A 17,107-nucleotide genomic window follows, 5' to 3' on the forward strand; every position below is an offset into this window, starting at 1 on the left:
ACGTGGGCAGTGTGCATGGTGGGATGGGGTGAGGCTGGATGTGGGGATCTTTGTGGTCTTTTCCAACCGCAATGATTTGATGAAGATCAGAAGGGTTGCTTATTAGCAGGACAACAAACATGGCCTAGACCAAACAGGTGATGCAAAACTTCTCACAAATGCAATGGAGCTTTGGCCCACTTCAAATAAGGATTTCAGCGTGCACCACAAATACTGAGATAATTAAATGGCAGAATCAGCCCTTTTTACTGCAGTTTTCTATAGGTTTCCAAGGTGTGCAGCACTAGTTTCTTTTAAGCAAGAAGGTATAATCTGCGTCCCATAATGCTCAACACTGAGTGCCGAACATTCAAGAGGTCCTTAAAATGGGATTGTTCTGTGCTACCAGTGGAACCCTGGGGTAGAGGAACCCTGAAAAGCTTTCTGAGTGCAATGGTAAGAGGAGAAATTAAGACTCAGGAAGCCATTGCACTTTGGGAGAAGCTAGTAAGATGAGGATTTCTGTGGTGAAAGAGCCAACCACTCCAAGAGTACTCATAATCCCTCCTGACTTTCACACCACATCGTTCTGCAGTGAGGGCTGGACTTGCACGTCATGTTACAGTGGTACACATGAGAAATACAGCAACGGTAGCTAGGCAAGCACTCTCCAAGCGTGGCAGAGGAGGAGGTATTACATTACCCTGTGCAGCCATGAGCTCATCCGGTCTGAAAGAGAACAGAAAACCTTTGGTTTCTGAGGCAAACAGCTAATAATAGCCCTCAGCTAGCAAAATTCAAGTGTAAAAGCACTACATTGCTGTGTTTTCTCCCTACACCTCTGCAATAAGACGTGGGCTGGCTTTGGCTACTGAGGATTAACTTGGTTGATTCCAGCTGTTGCCATAGTCTTTCTGTCATCGTTCATATTTCATTTTCTCTGACAGATACCTCCCATATCTACCCTTTCTGTAATTCACTCTTTGCTGAAACTGCCAATTTCCTGAGCCAAAAGCATGAGCGACACAACTCACGGAACAGATCCAAAGGCCCCAGAATCACATCCACGTGGTGTGGGAATAGTAAGAGCTGATGGTTTAAGAGTCTACACCACAGGCAGCAGCAAAACTGTCTACTACAGGAGCAGAGATGTATTGCACACCAGGGACTGAAGGAGCAGAATGCCCCAAGATGGAGAGAGCAAAGACTGCAACCTTTACAAGGGAACAGAACGCAAGCTATGCCCTGCAAGGACACCAGGTCTGTGTGAGCAGAAAGGCAGTAGACTCCCAGTACAGTTGCTCCTCCACATAGCTGACCAAATGCCAAACCTTGACCAGGATTAAGCTCCAATGTGTTCACTGCCATAAGAAAGAAGAGGAGAAAACAGATTCCCTGTCCTGATCAGCTCAGAATACAAGACGAGAACTGTAAAGTTAACAGAGTACAAGCTGACTTATGAGCAAAAACCAGTAGAGTGCAGCTACAAATAAAACAGAAGACAAACCCTCGTCATCAGCCAGCTCACTAATGGTCACTCAGAATGCAGCTGATGTGCTCACGGCTATCTGGAATCTAAGTTAAAATTTACCGGATCTTGTGCAAAATATACTGACACCAGAGCAATCTCTACTGCAGCTGGAGTGAGAGATCTGCCTCTGTTCTAAACCCTCAGACTAATGAGAAACGTACAATTAGAAAGGTATCAGTGGATTCATGACTGGTCATTACATTTACAGAACATGGAACGAATGGTCGTCAACGTGGGATTCAACAAGCCAAAGGCAAGTGCAATGCCTCTGACTAAAAGTTCTTAGGACACCAACAACCAAACCTCAGTGCAGCCACAGTAGAGAACTGTAACTACTACTGTTGAAATATCAACTGGTAGAGCAGTGTTGCACATTGTACAAATCACAGTTGGACATCCATGGACAGCTCATTATAAAAGTAGTCGTAGGGGAAGAGCTGGATGAAACACTGTTAAAAACAAATAATCATTTTAGCTGCACGTTTGTAAGCATTTCTTTTCATCCTCCCCAAAACAGTTTCATGGCAGAATCAAGAGGACACATTCACACAGACGTTTCCACAGCCAGACTATGGAATAATCAAAGAATATCAACCAAAATGTGTTTCCTACCAGTTACATGAATCTTGAAGGTGAGTTTCTGGCCAGCAGCCTCGCAGCTGTACTCCCCTGCATCTTTCTTCTCCACCTGGCTCACCACCAGCCGACGCTGTTTGCCCTCTGACTGCACCTTGAACTTCTTGCTCGAGGTGATCAGTTTCCCCTCCTCGTACCACTTCACCTCCGTCTTCTCCTGGGCCACCTCGCAGCTCAGCGTGGCATTTTGAGTCAGTACAGCCTTCACCTCCTTTTGTACCTTGTCCTTGTTTGTAAACACATCTTCTTTCTCTGCAGGGACATCACAACAGTCACACCGTTTTGCTGTAGTCTGCTGCAGAGCTAACTCCAGTTCCCCGTTTTCACTATACTTGCCCTTCATAGAGAGCATCGTGATGCCTCATTAAGACAGGAAAATACTTTCCCCTCTATTTTGCCTTGGGAAATGATAAGCATATCATTTCATTTCATATGATATCACATCATATCACAAAGCTAAACATTTCGCAGTCTGATAGCAGATTTGGACATGAGATTTAGAACACCTGCATGCACTGCTGAACCTCCTCCCTTATCTTTTTTTCTTCTGATGTCTCTCTACATTTCCAGTAAATCAGAAGGGAACGGCCCTCTAGAACAGGTTGCCCAAGGAGACTGTGGATGCTCCATCCCTGCAGGCATTCAAGGCCAGGCTGGATGTGGTTCTGGGCAGCCTGGGCTGCTGCTTGGCAACCCTGCACATAGGAAGAAGGGGGTTGGAACTGGATGAGCACTGTGGGCCTTTGCAACCCAGGCCATTTATGAGTCTGATTAGTGGCATTTTCCACCTAATTGTGTCATTAAAATTTTGTAACCAGATCTCTTCAAACACCTCCCCTTTTCTCACTCCTTGCATGCCTGGTGTGCTCTTGCACTGTAACCCTGCAGACACCAGCTGACTACAAGAGCTGCACAAGTTACCATCCTTGCCTATTGTTTGTTGCAGTAATTCATTCCTGGATGGAAAAGCACATGTAGAAAAGTGTTGCTATGACACTAGATGACAAAGAAAGTCCTATAGCCAAAATGTTTTGCACCAGAGAGGCTGTAAGTTGATCCTCCAAATGCAAGACACACCAAATGTAGCGTTCCTTTATCTCTGGGATTCCAAGCATTTTCTCACCTCTGACATTCACTTGGAATGTTGCTTTGTCATCTTTTGTTTCACAGCTGTAGCTCCCTTGGTCTTTCAGGGTCACATTTTTGATCATGAGCTTGCGGTGCGTCCCCTGGGAGATGATGGTTGTCCTCTGGTCCTGCTTCACCTCTGTTTGATCTTTCTTCCATACGACAGCTCCACTTGCAGCTGACACCTCACACACCAGCTCCAGGTCTTCAGAAGGACTGACTGATATTTCTGGAGTCGTTTTGGGCTTGTTGACAGAATTAATGGCTTCATCTGAAGAAAAAAAGAGAAAGTGGTTTACATCCTGACTCGGGCTTATTCAGCACAGCAAGAAGATACAGTTAGAGCTGATTGTAAGATTCTCCTGTGTAAGGAAAGAGTAAGTTCTATGCAGACAGTTCTTATTTCTTTTAATCAATTCTGTATTCTGCACATGTTCTTCTGAAGCTAAAATGAAGGCAGCTAAGTAACCTGTTTGCAGTACATGAACAAACCTATTCAACACCTTGTCTCTAAGCTAACAAGCAGCGTTTGATGAGCACATCAGTATTTCATGCCCTTCATTCCATCCAGACAGAACCTGCCTGAGGAGCAAGCTGATGGCTGTCAGCTACAGGCAGACCTAGCTTAGTAATGCATTTCTTATAGCAACAACTTTTGCTTTCATTCACTGAATATAACATGGCCAATTGCTATGCCAGGCACATTTATGGCATCAGTGAACAAATAATGCCTTAAAAATTGTAATAGACAGGAGCCATCTATTCTTTTAAAACTAGGTGACCAAAGAAGATCAGTCCCTCTAGAGTCAAGCTGTTAAGAACTAACAGCACCAACCAATATCACATAGATAGATTACTTCCCTGCCCTAAGACCGTCTTGTGACCATTTGGTGCTATTAATTAAGCCCTCTTGATGGCTTTTTTGTCTGAGCCATGTGACATTTTGTGATAGGAGTTACTGCTAGTGTTCCCTTAACCCTACACCAAAGTAGGAGGTATCCATTCTCAGGGAATCATGCAGGCTTCCTCTGTATTTGATGCTCACAGACAGCCCCAGAACTTTTTAAATCTTAGCTTAGCTCTCATCCAATAATGTTCATCAAACAGCGCAACTTGTCCTTTGGGGATGCCTTTGTTCTGCATCAACCAGTTCCAACGGAGTCTTCTTGGCTTGGTTTAGATCAGTTTTTCAACAGATAAAGCCAGGGTCTTTGAATTACAAAGTGAAATTGCAGAATGCACGATTCTCAACCAAATAGAATGGGAGGTGGGATGCAGGGTGAATACCTGAGCCAATACCACCTGCAAGCAATCCTTCAATATCTTAGGAATCTCTAGCCATCCCAAATCCATTGTTGTGCTTGATCTATCATCTCTGCTGAGTTTTTAGCTAGCTGATGGTGAGCATCATGGTGGTGATGGGTGAGCAGTCAGACTAGAGGGTCTTAATCAACCTTAAGGATCCTGTGATCAGAGGAACGTGAATGTGCTGTTAGAGATCACAAGCGCTGCACTGCAGCATGAGCATACACAGCAAAAGGCTTTCAGTAGAGCTTCAGTTCATAAATGAGGACTGGGTTATGGAAAAGAGGCTCAAGATATAAACCAGAAAACAGATCTTAACGCCAGGTTCTGTGAATGCAGCCAGCTGAATTTCACAGATATTGAATTTCAATGACAATTTCTTGTGTTATTTTACCCTCCAGCTCCACCCTGAACAGGAACATGTCAGTGACAAGCATTACTCCTCCAGGCTTGACCTGACAGTGCTTTACTTGTACTATGAGCTAATGCCAGGAAGAGCAGGAAAAGAGTTTCATCCACGTGCCTTCTCCTTCCTTAGTAAAACCAGTGTGAAACTGCAGCCACGTCAGGCTGAAGGAGACGTCTCAGATGTCCTGCCTGGATGCAGGAGCTCACGTGTCAGAGGATGTCTGGCACGTCAAGTCTCATGGCAGTGCAGTGCATGACAAACTGCAACAACACTTTCCTGTGGGCTCCTTTGGGCACGAGGCCCAGCGGGTGACACACCTCTGGCTGCAGCTCTTCAGAGCCTCCCAGCAGCCACGTGATGCCCATGGGAGAGACACAGCTGACCCGCACAGCAGATGATTTACCAGCTAGCTCTGGTTTACAGCAAGAGAAGATACAAGTGGCCATGCTGTATGGTGAAATACTGCGAGTGTGTGGTATGGGTATAAGATTGGTGAGCCTGAGGATGTTCAAAGTCAGGCTGGACAGGGCTCAGAGCACCCGATGGAGCTGCGGTGCCCCTGTTCATTGCGGGGGAGTCCAACTAGCTGACCCTTCAGGGTCTCTTCCCTATCTATGAGATACACGAAAGCTGATTCTGCAGTAACCAAGCTACCAACAGCAGTTGTTTGTCTTACAGCTTGCCAACACAGGTTTTAAAATAACAGCATTGATTACTCATTTGATAGTCACATTACAGTGCAAAGCACATGGAAAAGTCCATCAGCTAATTCAATTAATTCTGGGGGCAGACCTGCCAGTACGAAATATTATGCTAACATGACCAAGAGAGAGAAGAAAAGCAAAATTAAGACTAGCTGACAAGCCTTGCGAGGAAGTTCTGCTCTCCATCAATTTAGTCCCATTATTCAGTTCTTTTTGGAGCTGTCTCCATGCCTCTCTGGAGTTTGTTCTTTGAGAAGAAGCAATTAAGTAAGCTCTCCAATGCCAAAGTGCATACACTACTGTAGTGCTTTGTTGTTTCTCCATGGACCAACAAGGGTTACAAGCCAGCAGAAGATGATGAAGAGCCTCATGCATACTCAGTGTAAAATAAAAAAGGCAATTGTTGCTGGGAAGAAGGTGCATTTGCATTTGTGTCATCTGCAGAGGGTACTGCAGAAATGGAAAGTCTTCCACTGGAGCAAACAAAGGGCTCTCATTTATTGCAATCAAGGCCCAGCGTGTGGATCTCAGAGATCAGACCTACACCCTGCAGCAAAACAGAGACCTGTGTGGGAAAGTTCAGTTTCTCTCTACATCTGTGCAAGAAAAAGCCCACCATGGAATGACAGCTAAGTAAACATCCCTGTGACTCTTCACAGGTCTCTTCTACATTTGGGATCACTGCTACAAAAAGAGCTGTTTACATCATCTCTCATGGCCACCCTGACAGAAGAGCAGGAAGGCTGGGATGCTCTTTTTCCTATCTTTCCCTTCATTTCCTCTATATCTTAGGGACGAATCACAGCACAGAACACGGAAATCAAATGGCTCTACAAAGCAGATTGGCCAGTTCAAGTCAAAACACCCACTGAAAACACCCCAGATGCTGTCTGACAACAGCTGGACTGTCGGGGAGTCAGGTGAATGCAGTCTGCTGGCCCTGGGCCGGAAGAGCACAGCCCAGACTGTCACATACCTTTCAGTGAAAGCTGATAGAGCATTTTATCCCCCTCACAGATGCACTGACAACTTCCAGCATCATCCATGGAGACGCTGTGAATTTTCAGGGTGTGTTTCTTCCCCACAATTTGCAGTTCCTATTTTTCACTGGCCTTGAGCTCCTTCTCATCCTTCATCCACTCCATAGTAGCGCCTGTGTCTTTAAGCTCAGCCTGCAGTTTGGCTTCCTCACGCAGCCGAGCGCAGATCTATTCTACATCTTTGCTCTTCTTGGTAAATCTCACTGCAGCACCTGTCAGGAGCAAAGGCCTCGTTATTTCAATTTGTATCAGGCTAACGTGGTCAATGTTTGCTGCAAGATCTCTGAAAAAGTATCACCTTCTGTTCCTGCACTCATCATTGTGTCAGTGCTGAGCAATTCAAGATATTTCATTTGGTCTTCCTGCCGGATTTACCAAGTAAAAATCAACCAAACATCTTATTCTACTGATTAATAATGCTCTAAACATGCTTCTGCAGAGGTTTCCACCCAATGACAAACAAGTCCTCCCATAATGAATGTTTATTTGTAATATTTTGTCATGCAAAGCTGATTGATAGAGATATTATTGGAATGATTGCTCCCCTACTTCTAAACTATTCCAGTGCAATCAGAAAGGCTGTCTGAACCTGGAGCTGAAAGTACTGCTCTATGGTGATGCAGTGGTAAACCTGCTGACTGAATGCACTGGCCAAGAGCTGTGAACTGCAGACATTCATCAGCTGGCATGAAGCAATCTGGTTCAGATACCAAGCAGCTGGGTAGATTGGCTTACCCTACACTCAGTGCTATCATGTTTAGGTCATTACCAGGACTCACGTCAGTCCATGGGATGCAATTTCAGGTATTTGGTACAGTCAGTGAATGCCTGCAGCCCCAGTTCTAATCATCAGATCACAGCAACTATGCCTTGACTGTAAGAGGAAAGGAGAAGGATCAAAGCAAATACCTCTCACTCTCATCTTGGTGCTGACATCAACATTTTTGGCAACAAATTTCACTTCTGCTCCATCATCGTTCTTGGTGACGTTCTTTATGATTAGGCTGGGAGTAGTTTGGGTTCTCTTGATGATCCAGGTCTCGCTTTCCTGTAAGACTTTACCACTGAGGTACCAAGTGCCGCAACACGTTGCTGTAAGGTCAATAGTAAACATGGCATCCCCTCCAGGTACAGCTTCACCAGTTGTTAGGGGGGATTTCACAACCAGGACTGGTCCTGAGGAAGAACAACATGGATGTCTTAATGCTCTTTAGATGCAAGTCTGGTATCTCATTTAAAGATGGAAGATTAAATCATAGGGGCACTTCTACTTCTCCCTTTGCATGAGTGCTAGAAGAAGCACTTCTGTGCTTAAGATCTGTTACAGAAAGTTCTGCCTCTTGCACATGTGAGATATCAAAAGATAAGGATATTCATGTCTCTGTCACAGAAATAGAACTTGTATCACTTTAGTGGTAGCTGGAGGTTGATATGAGATTGGAGAACTACGAATAAAGGAAAGCCTTTGGTGTGTTAATGCACTACTGTCCTTAAAGTCAAAGGAAGCATCTTTAGGGAACCAACACAGCTGCTCAGCACACACTGACCCAATTTCCATTGGGGTTTTTGTGCTTACCAAGGTGCACGCTCCCTGGGAATTCCAGAGACGGGCTCTGTCCATGCGCATTGACTGCAGACACTCGGAACTGATCATCAGCCTCTTCAGACAGATTGCTCACCGTGAACTCTGGGACGGGGACATGAGACTCGTGGCACCTCACCCAGGTGAAGCCAGTTAGTTTATTGGGTTCCACAATGTAGCCATCAATTGGAATGGGGCGGTGCATCTTCAGAGGGGACCATGCCAGCGTCACTGAGGTTTCTGTTTTATTTTCCACCACGGGGTCAGTTGGGGGCTGGGTGGGAGGTTTTCTGGGAGCTGATCAGAAAGAAATACAGAAATATTAGCAGAAGGTCATGTAGGCTGGAAAAGACCTTCAAGATCAGCAGACTCAACTTTCAGCATGACCTACTGAGTCCCATCATTAACTACTGTGGTACCTGAGGACATACATGAAGCTTATTCCTGCAGGTATTTGCACAGTGAATATATTCACCCTCTGGTTGCTTTGTAACATTTTAGAGGTTAAAATCCCATCAGACTTTTTCACGGTGTGCAGCCACTGATACAGGCAGGAGGCTGGGAATTACCTGATGGGCTCTAGTTACAGACTACTGACACAGTAAAGGATTGATTTCATTTAATTTTGGCCATCAGAAAGTTTGGTGTCTGGTTTGAGTCAACCATCTAGACTCTGATTATAATCACATGGAGCACAGCACATTCAGAAGAACTCATCTTAATAAACCTGAATGAAATCACAGAATCATAGGATCAATGGAGGGCTTGGGTTGGAAGAAACCTTAACGATCATCGAGTTCTAAACACCCTGCCATGGGCTGGCTGCCCACTAACCAGCTCAGGCTGCCCATCACCCATCCAACCTTGCCTTCAACACCAAGAACAGGCACCCACAGCTTCTCTGGGCAGCCTGAAATCGAAGCAAAGAGACACATGTTGAAGATACTCAAACATTCATGACTGTAGAGAGAGCCAAATACTCCATACATATTGCCTGCCTGGTAAATGGCATTAAAATGCCAACAACAGACTCATCCAGCTCATTGAAAATGGTGTGAACATGGCGTACAGGATTCTTCCAGCAGCTAGTTAGATCTGCAAAGAGAAAAAACAGGAAATCTCAATGCGATACAATTTTCCCTCATAACATAAAGAGACACATAACTGCTTTGGGGTGCACTGTTACCAGCCTGTCAGTTGCTGTTGGTCAGTGCTAGATGCCAAAGGTCCCACTAACACAGCATGAAGCCGAAAGCTAGACGCTGGAATCAGATCTCCTGACCTTACCATCAGAAATCGAGATGTCATATTTTGCTCAGAGGTGCCTGCTTGTAGGAGGGACAGCTTCCAGGCTTTTTCTGCTCCAGGAACCAGCTCGAGCTTCAGAATTTAAACAGCAGTCAAAAATTAAACTGAGCTTTGTCACCTCCATCAAATAGAAGGAGTGGTTGGGTGGTACAGCTTTCCAAATCACTTAGAAACTGTCACAACAATCAGATGCCTACCCTTAACTTTTAACTTGTTAATACATAGGGCTTAATAGCATCAGAATGCCCCAAGCACTTCAGATAACACGACAGCTGTAAACCCTTCTTTAAGGATTCCTTTGTTTAACCACTGAGTAACTGTAATTCAGTGGTGCTGGTGGTAGAAGGGAAGTCCTAATCTTCCCAGATGGTGAATAGAATTGATGTTCACATGCAGACTGGTGCTGAAGCAGAGCCAGAAACCACTCATTTGGGAAACACAGCACCAAGAAAATAATGTGAATAGCTTCATAAAATCAGGCAGCTTCACCCAAATTTCATGGCAGGTCCATTATTCTTCCTATTTTCAGGAAGAAATGTTTTCCCTTATTCTTGTAGTTTTATTTTCTTTTCCTTTCCAGCAAGCAGCTTTGTAGCTTACAAATTGTTTTCTAATCACCTCCTGGTGTGGACAAATCACACAGGTTTGACTCCATGTTTTACATAGTTAGCATTTTATATTTGTTCCAGTATGGAACTGTACAGTCATAGAATGGCCTGGGTTGAAAAGGATCTCAAAGATCACAGATTCACACAGAATCACAGAATCCTTCTGCAAAAGAAAACACAAAAGCTACAGGGACTTGGAACTACTTTGTATATCGAGATCAGAAGGAACTGAGAAGTTATCAAGTACAAAGAACTTACTTTTCCAGATTGCCTTTTCCAGACTGCTGTTCCAGCAGTGACAACAAGCACAGGCAGCCCGGAGGACATGGCAGACATTGATGATCGGCTGGCATGGATCAGCGAGGATGAGTTTGGGCACAGCACAGCTGGCAAGGGATGTTGGGGTGGCTGCAGCAAGACAAGAGCTCCTCCAGCCTGAAGATCTCCATCACCAGAAGAAAAAGGACAGGGTGAAAGTAAGGAAGACGCGCAGACGAGAAGAGCAGAAAGGGAGATGAGGAGGGAACTTGGTGGGGTGGCAGTTCTGGGGGAGAAATTGTACTCTGATAATGTTAAACTCTGAAATTCAGTGTTGCAATTTGGAGGGAGGAATTATTGGGGTGGGAATCTGGGGGGCCGTTGTAATACCAGAAGAATTTTACAGAGCAGCAGCCATGCATCAAGAGAAGGGCTTCACAGAGCAGCAGCTGTGGAGGGAGAAACAGCATGAGAACCAAGGACACCTCTAGGAAAAGAATGAGTAGCTCGCGGCTTTCAAGGGGGGTCTTTGACCAGGGGTTGTTATTGCGGTAGCTTTCCTCCAATTGGTGTCTGTGGTTTTTAAACGCCCTCGTCTGTCTGCTATAAAAGCATGGCTTTTCGGGCAGTCGATGGACGCAGCCATATTTAACCATACTGCTGTCTGGCTGTTTGTCCTAGCACGCTGACCTTCTGCCTTCAGGTTTGCCAACTACTGTCTCAGGAACCAGAGTTATTAGGCATTATCCAGGTTATCGTGTGCTTCTACTATGTTAATAGATTGGATGTGAATCCAATGGGGTCTGATGTTACCAATGGTAACATCTGGAATCTGCGGGAATAATCATTGAATGTATTAGTAATGCTCGGTTATGATGCTATTACCTCTCTTATATCCAAATAATTTGGATTTTTCAAATATGGCCACGCATCACTTGAGAGGAAGGCGCACGCTCATAGAACTGAATGGGAGAGTTGATTTCATTTTCCAAGCAGGTGTTCCACTTGGGCTCTGTATCACGCACTGGCCATGCGGATATGGAGTACAACTGGAAGAAATCCCTCAGACCCTGAATGCAGGAGAGAATGTGTGGTGGGTGAGAGAGGAAAGGTGCACTTTGAAGCAGGGGACGCCCTGCTGGCACTGCCTGTCGCATCCACCACCAACACGGTTTGCTCTTTATCCTGCTCCACAGCTGCTGCTCTGTCAAGTCCTTCTCTTGATCCATGGCTGCTGCCATTCTTCTTGGATTACAACAGGGGGCTGGGAGGTTTTTTTGCACAGGGAGGGAACTATTGGTGGGAGGGAGCGGGAGGGGGGAGCGAGAAGTTGATTGGGGGTGGGAGTTTGAGGGGGTGGGATCAGAAAGAATTGTTAGGGTGGGAAGTGGTTGGGAATACTGTCATTTCTTGACTGTTTGGTATGTTCAATTATGCCTTGCATTCACTTTGCTATACCTCTGCCTGCGGCCATTTATTCAGTTACAAAGCCCACCTCCCCAGTCTGGGCAGCAGAAAGGGCAGTGTCCCAGATCTGCCACCACCATTGGACCCATCCCTCCCCTCCTCAGTCAGTTCTGCGTGGGAATGGAGGGATGAGAAAGGGGGATGGACTGGAATTCTGGGAGAGCTGAGTGGCTCAGCCTGGAGTGGAGGAGGCTCACTGCCATCCCAGACACAGCCATCAGTCCCCAGGTGCAGAGAGGACTGAGCCAGGCTGCACCCTGCAGCACCCAGCAGCAGGATCCCAGTCTGAGGCCTGCCTAGGTCGTGTGGCTGCGCTGCAGGCTGAGCTATGGAGAAAGCCCCACTTGGAGATTTCTTCGCTCCCTGAATGTTCCCCCCTTTCTCCATCTTGCTCTGCTCCATCCCCAGCCGCAGCCCGGCGTCCCCGACATGTTGCTGTGCTTGCAGAGCTGGACTTGGCCCTTGACCTGTACAGGCCCCTGTCCCCACCTGTCGGATATCCACCTTGCCTTCTCACCCCTCTCTCTAGATCCAGTTCATGCCCCATCTATCTCACCTCCATGTCCCACCTACGTCCTCTCTACGTCTTTTGGTCTCCCCCAAACCACCCTCACGGTGCCTTACCTCCTGGCAGGCTCAGGGAAGGAGCACCCGGTGCCCTGAGCCCACAGGCCCAGCCCTGCACAGCACTGCACACAGCACTGTCATGGCGGCGCCCGGTGCTGCCGCACAGCATCCTGGGAGTGGTAGTTCCTGCGGGGCCTGCAGCTCCCAGCAGGCCCTGCAGCTCCCAGCAGGCCCGGGCGAGGGCAGAGGGGAGCAGTGCTGTCAGCCGGGAGCTCGCCCAGAGAGCCCGATGTTCGGAGCACTTCACACCAGGAACTTTGGACTCGGCTGCTTCTGTCCACAACGTCCCTGAGCTGCTCAGGAAGCACAACTGTCTCACCCTCTGAGAGCTGGGCTGTGCAAAGGAGGCTGCAGTTGCAGGCTCAGCTCTGCCCTGTTCCAGCAATGCACTTCCTTACAACTGGAGCACTGTCACGCTTGCTTCTTGCTTCAACGGAGCAATCGCCCACCGCTTTGCACACCTCTGTGCTCGTGCAAATGGCCACCACCCCATCCCTGCACACACACACACACACACAAGTACCACCCCATCCCTGCACACACACACACACACACACACACACACGTACCACCCCATCCCTGCACACACACACACACACACACACGTATCTCCTCGTCCTTGCACACCCTCCCACATGTGTGCACAAATCTCTGCAGTGCATGGACACACCTGTGCACACCCACGTGTGTGCAGCCCCAGCACTGCCCACAGCTCTGTGCATGCTCATTTGTGCATGAAGTGGAACGTCTCAGTGGAAGCGTGGCTGTTCCTCCCCTCTGACGGGGCTGGTGTGGGACAGAAGAGGAAAGCAGAATGCGGCCACATTTCCTCCAGTGGAAGACTTTCCATTTCTGCAGTACCCTCTGCAGATGACACAAATGCAAATGCACCTTCTTCCCAGCAACAATTCCCTTTTTTTTTTTTTTTTCACACTGAGTATGCATGAGGCTCTTCATCATATTCTGCTGGCTTGTCACCCTTGTTGATCCATGGAGAAACAACAAAGCCCTAGGGTAGTGTATGCACTTTGGCATTGGAGAGCTTACTTAATTGCTTCTTCTCAAAGAACAAACTCCAGAGAGACATGGAGACAGCTCCAAACAGAATTGAATAATGGGACTAAATTTATGGAGAAAAGAACTTCCTGCCAAGGCTTGTCAGCTAGTCTTAATTTTGCTTTTCTTCTCTCTCTTGGTCATGTTAGCATAATATTTCATACTGGCAGGTCTGCCCCCAGAATTAATTGAATTAGCTGATGGACGTTTCCATGTGCTTTGCACTGTAATGTGACTATCAAATGAGTAATCAATGCTGTTATTTTAAAATCTGTGCTGGCAAACTGTAAGACAAACAACTGCTGTTGGTAGCTTGGTTACTGCAGAATCAGCTTTCGTGTATCTCATAGATAGGGAAGAGACCCTTAAGGGTCAGCTAGTTGGACTCCCCCACAATGAACAGGGGCACCGCAGCTCCATCGGGTGCTCTGAGCCCTGTCCAGCCTGACTTTGAACATCCTCAGGCTCACCAATCTTATACCCATGCCACACACTCGCAGTATTTCACCATTCAGCATTGCCACTTGTATCTTCTCTTGCTGTAAACCAGAGCTAGCTGGTAAATCATCTGCTGTGCGGGTCAGCTGTGTCTCTCCCATGGGCATCACGTGGCTGCTGGGAGGCTCTGAAGAGCTGCAGCCAGAGGTGTGTCACCCGCTGGGCCTTGTGCCCAAAGGAGCCCACAGGAAAGTGTTGTTGCAGTTTGTCATGCACTGCACTGCCATGAGACTTGACGTGCCAGACATCCTCTTACACGTGACCTCCTGCATCCAGGCAGGACGTCTGAGATGTCTCCTTCAGCCTGACGTGGCTGCAGTTTCACACTGGTTTTACTAAGGAAGGAGAAGGCACGTGGATGAAACTCTTTTCCTGCTCTTCCTGGCATTAGCTCATAGTACAAGTAAAGCACTGTCAGGTCAAGCCTGGAGGAGTAATGCTTGTCACTGACATGTTCCTGTTCAGGGTGGAGCTGGAGGGTAAAATAACACAAGAAATTGTCATTGAAATTCAATATCTGTGAAATTCAGCTGGCTGCATTCACAGAACCTGGCGTTAAGATCTGTTTTCTGGTTTATATCTTGAGCCTCTTTTCCATAACCCAGTCCTCATTTATGAACTGAAGCTCTACTGAAAGCCTTTCGCTGTGTATGCTCATGCTGCAGTGCAGCGCTTGTGACCTCTAACAGCACATTCACATTCCTCTGATCAGAGGATCCTTAAGGTTGATTAAGACCCTCTAGTCCGACTGCTCACCCATCACCACCATGATGCTCACCATCAGCTAGCTAAAAACTCAGCAGAGATGATAAATCAAGCACAACACTGGATTTGGGATGGCTAGAGATTCCTAAGATACTGAAGGATTGCTTGCAGGTGGTGTTGGCTCAGGTATTCACCCTGCATCCTACCTCCTGTTCTGTTTGGTTGAGAATCATGCATTCTGCAATTTCACTTTGTAATTCAAAGACCCTGGCTTTATCTGTTGAAAAACTGATCTAAAACAAGCCAAGAAGACTCCGTTGGAACTGGTTGATGCAGAACAAAGGCATCCCCAAAAGACAAGTTGCACTGTTTGATGAACATTATTGGATGAGAGCTAAGCTAAGATTTAAAAAGTTCTGGGGCTGTCTGTGAGCATCAAATACAGAGGAAGCCTGCATGATTCCCTGAGAATGGATACCTCCTACTTTGGTGTAGGGTTAAGGGAACACTAGCAGTAACTCCTATCACAAAATGTCACATGGCTCAGACAAAATGCCATCAAGAGGGCTTAATTAGGAGCACCAAATGGTCACAAGATGGTTTAGGGCAGGGAAGTAATCTATCTATGTGATATTGGTTGGTGCTATTAGTTCTTCACAGCTTGACTCTAGAGGGACTGTTCTTCTTTGGTCATCTAGTTTTAAAAGAATACATGGCTCCTGTCTATTACAATTTTTAACGAATTATTTGTTCACTGATGCCATAAATGTGCCTGGCATAGCAATTGGCCTTGGTATATTCAGTGACTGAAAGCAACAGTTGTTGCTCTAAGAAATGCAATACTAAGCTAGGTCTGCCTGTAGCTGACAGCCATCAGCTTGCTCCTCAGGCAGGTTCTGTGTGGATGGAATGAAGGGCATGAAATACTGATGTGCTCATCAAATGCTGCTTGTTAGCTTAGAGACAAGGTGTTGAATAGGTTTGTTCATGTATTGCAAACACGTTACTTAGCTGCCTTCATTTTAGCTTCAGAAGAACATGTGCAGAATACAGAATTGATTAAAAGAAATAAGAACTGTCTGCATAGAACTTACTCTTTCCTTACACAGGAGAATCAAGCACACGTTTGTATGTGAGTACCTCCAGAGGTGAAACTCGATCACCCAAATGTAATGAGCAGAGACATTACAATCAGTTCTAACTGTATCTTCATGCTGTGCTGAATAAGCCTGAGTCAGGATGTAAACCACTTTCTCTTTTTTTCTTCAGATGAAGCCATTAATTTTGTCAGCAAGTCCAAAACGACTCCAGAAATATCAGTCAGTCCTTCTGAAGACCTGGAGCTGGTGTGTGAGGTGTCAGCTGCAAGCGGAGCTGTCGTATGGAAGAAAGATCAAACAGAGGTGAAGCAGGACCAGAGGACAACCATCATCTCCCAGGGGACGCACCGCAAGCTCATGATCAAAAATGTGACCCTGAAAGACCAAGGGAGCTACAGCTGTGAAACAAAAGATGACAAAGCAACATTCCAAGTGAAAGTCAGAGGTGAGAAAATGCTTGAAATCCCAGAGATAAAGGAACGCTTCATTTTGTGTGTCTTGCATTTGGAGGATCAACTTACAGCCTCTCTGGTGCAAAACATTTTGGCTATAGGACTTTCTTTGTCATCTAGTGTCATAGCTACACTTTTCTACATGTGCTTTTCCATCCAAGAATGAATTACTGCAACAAACAATAGGCAAGGATGGTAACTTGTGCAGCTCTTGTAGTCAGCTGGTGTCTGCAGGGTTACAGTGCAAGAGCACACCAGGCATGCAAGGAGTGAGAAAAGGGGAGGTGTTTGAAGAGATCTGGTTACAAAATTTTAATGACACAATTAGGTGGAAAATGCCACTAATCAGACTCATAAATGGCCTGGGTTGCAAAGGCCCACAGTGCTCATCCAGTTCCAACCCCCTTCTTCCTATGTGCAGGGTTGCCAAGCAGCAGCCCAGGCTGCCCAGAACCACATCCAGCCTGGCCTTGAATGCCTGCAGGGATGGAGCATCCACAGTCTCCTTGGGCAACCTGTTCTAGAGGGCCGTTCCCTTCTGATTTACTGGAAATGTAGAGAGACATCAGAAGAAAAAAAGATAAGGGAGGAGGTTCAGCAGTGCATGCAGGTGTTCTAAATCTCATGTCCAAATCTGCTATCAGACTGAGAAATGTTTAGCTTTGTGATATGATGTGATATGATGTGATATGAAATTATATGCTTATCATTTCC

The sequence above is a fragment of the Coturnix japonica genome, unplaced genomic scaffold (genome assembly GCF_054131305.1).
Source record: "Coturnix japonica strain WE unplaced genomic scaffold, WE-NBRP24 Scf044, whole genome shotgun sequence".
Classification (NCBI taxonomy): domain Eukaryota; kingdom Metazoa; phylum Chordata; class Aves; order Galliformes; family Phasianidae; genus Coturnix; species Coturnix japonica.